The sequence below is a fragment of the Echinops telfairi genome, unplaced genomic scaffold, assembly GCF_000313985.2.
Source record: "Echinops telfairi isolate 266 unplaced genomic scaffold, ASM31398v2 ScPeMD7_18;HRSCAF=68, whole genome shotgun sequence".
Taxonomy (NCBI): domain Eukaryota; kingdom Metazoa; phylum Chordata; class Mammalia; order Afrosoricida; family Tenrecidae; genus Echinops; species Echinops telfairi.
In genome coordinates, this window is record NW_022103915.1 from 72,291,893 (window position 1) to 72,295,262 (window position 3,370).

Below are 3,370 nucleotides of genomic sequence, written 5' to 3' on the forward strand. Positions count from 1 at the left end.
TTAAACCCCCGACATTAGGTCCTCATTTTTCCCCTCCCTCCCCGCTCCCCCCTCCCGCATGAGTCCTAGATAGTTTATAAATGGGTATTTTTAGCCGTGCTTTCTTTCCCTTGTAATAAGTACCAGGGTGCTTGGCTTTATTAGGATGTCAGGCGAGTGTGGGTTTAGAAAATACCAGTTCAGTAAAGCATTTCCGGTGGAAGCACCTGGGCCTAGTCTTGACCGGATACAGTCATTTTGATGTCAGCGGTCCAGCCCTCCCTCAAATCTGGTCTCTCCTGAGGGGCAAGAGGAAGAGGACTGTCCCAGACGAGGGCAGGCACCTGAGGAGTCAGTGCAGTGAGGGTGGAGCAGGAGGAGGAGCATTAGGCTTGCGAGGGCAAAGGCTATGCCTTAGGCTGGCGCCTCGAGAGCGCATAGCCAGTGAAGCTTTCTGTGTACACATGTGCCATGGAGTTGTAGTCTGACAAGCTGCAGTCATGGGTCCATGTCAGGTGGGAGGCTTCTCCAGCATCAGTCCAAAAGCCCAGAGAGCACATGCCCAGCCAGATCCATTAGAAAGCAAGCACGCTTTGCCAGAGTCCACATGTGGTGGAACAGGCCACATCCCTGAGGAAACGCCCTGCAGTGGATTGGCTGGCTGCTCACAGCTGATCTCAGAAGATGACTGCATCCTAACTGCCAAAGCAATCGTGGCCCAGCGACTCTGAAGAGCAGCGTAAGCATCACAGGCTGGGTGAGATGCCTGTACCGACTCTGGAAGGCCTATGCAATGCCCGTGGTCTTCTACAGGCACAGTGGAAGTGGATCTTTTTGAGAGGAGGTACCTTGCAGAAAGTAGAAAGAAGGGAAGGTGGCCATGGGTGGTGAACTCAAGGAGACCCTGCCATGGAGGAAGAAGGCAGTAAAGTTCCATTTGAATGTTACAGTTCACATTTCCTGGATAGACAGAGATTGGGACATTGCTGGCTGATTTTACTGTTTATCATCGTCGTTAAACATGCATTTTCTTTTGAGAATGATGATATCAGCAAATGTACCAATGTGCTTGACACAATGGATGTATGTTTGGATTGTGGTAAGAGTTGTATGAGCCCCCAATACAATGATTTTTTTAATAATTAAAAATAAATAAATACACTCATTTTAAGAATGGGGGTAGGTCTGATTATATTAAACAGGATGTTACCTGAGCTCCAATTATCTTAAGCAGTGGGCAACTTTAGTACCTAGGAAGGACCGACTTTAAACGCCTGTCCAGAATTTCAGAAGCAGGGGTGGGGGTTAATGCAGGGTTCTGGGGGTGGCTATAACTTTCCTGGCACTGGATGCTTCAGGTACCAGGTTCTCCAGGTCTCAGATCTGACTTTCAGGTTGGGGGGTGGGGGGGACATTTTCATTTGCCAAGAGCTGCCCTCCCTGGACACTGTAGTATCTATGTCTCTGGTCAGAACTGTCCACCTCTGGCTGCATGGGGGGTGGCCAAGGAAGTAAGTGTTTGTAGCTGACATGTTGGTACCGTGGAAAAACCAGGGTCTGTCAGGAAGGAAAGGCTGGTAACGGGACATTTGGGAAGAGAATGACTAGCCTATGGCATTGTGCTAGTGCCAAAATCTGAAGAGCAACAGGAACACCTGCCACACGCCCTGCATGTGACACTCACTGCAGGAGGGAGCTGGGAGGTACACCTTTACCCGAGCAACGTCGTTTCACATGTTCAGAAAAGAAGCCTATCAGAGACAGCTTCATAATTGTGGCTGAAGAGAGTGATCCTCCCCAAAGACAGACGGAAGAGCAGGGCAGGGGAGACAGGATCACTTCATCAGGTGCCTCACCGGCTGTTGTTGTTAGGTACCATCCAGTCAGTTTGGACGCATGGCGAGCGGCCCTCTGCACAAAAGAATGAAACACTCTCTGCCCACCCTGTGTCATCTTCCCAACTGTTGCCATGCTGAGCCTGTTGTTGCAGCCACTGATTCCAGCCATCCCTTTGAAGGTCGTCCTCTTTCCCACTGCCCCTCTACTGCACCAAGTGTGATGTCCTTCGCCTGGGACTAGTCTCTCCTGACACCACGGACAAAGGATGTATGATGAAGTCCTACCATCCTTGCCCCTACGGAGGAGAGGACTCTTGGCCTTGCTTTGCGTCTTCCTAGACAGACTGGCTTTTCCTTTCAGCAGCCCATGGTACTTTCAGTATTCTGCAGCACACCACAAATGCTTCAACCCTTCTTTGGTCTTCCTTATTCCAGGTCCAACTTCGTCTCTTTGGTAAGAAGTTCTAGAAAGCAAACTCACTCCCGTCGAGTCAAGGATGCCACCTCATAGAGACCTTATAGGGCAGGGTAGAACTGCCTCTGGCAGCTTCTGATTCTGTGACTCTTTTCAGGAAGAGAAAGCCCTGGTCTGTGTCACGGAGCAGCTGTTGGTTTCAAACTGCAGATCCTCGTTGAGGAACGTCCCACAACCTGTAATCACTTCCCCACCAGGGCTCACTGGAGCCGTGCTGAAATCTACATCCCTCTGCATCCTTCAGGACTGCATAAGCAAGACATGTCTAGACAAACAAGACAGAAGTGTTACACCAGCAGGCTTAAAAAGAGTAAAATTAATCCCCCTAGCAAAGGACTCACTGGGCAGGCATCTAAATGATTCTTTTTTCCCCACTTAATTAAATTTTAAATCATTTTATTGGGGGCTCTTATAGCTCTTATTACAATCCATACATCAATTGTATCAAGCACATTTGTATATATATTGCCATCATCTTTCCAAAACATTTTCTATTTACTTGAGCCCTTGGTATCAGCTCCTCTCCTCCCCGTTTGCAGCCAGGAAGGCTGTACAGTTGCATATGGAAGTGGTGAGTAAGTCCTCTACTCCTGCGGACACAATCTCCTTCACCTGATGAGTTGCACAGCATACTGATTGAATAAGCATGCTGCGAGCACACAACCCAGACACACACCTTTTCTGATTGTGAGCCAGGCCGTATTCCTTTGTGCCGTCCGCACAGCTGCCTCTCAATCCACGTACAAGTTCTGCATGAGCACAATGAAGTGGTCCGGAATGCCCATTCTTCTCAAGGCCCTCCATAGTTTGTTATGATCCACCTAGTCGAATGCCTTGGCATAATCAACAAAACACAAGTAAACATCTTTCTGGTAGTCTCTGCTTTGAGCCAAGACCCATCTGACATAGCAGTGATATCCCTTATTCCACGTCTTCTTCTGATTCCTGCCTGAGCCTCTGGCAGCTCCCTGTCAGTGGAGTGTTGTAATCATTCTTGGATGATCTCCAGCAAAATGTTACCTGTGTATGATATCAATGATAATGTTCTATAATCAGAGGGTTCTGTTGGGTCGCCTTT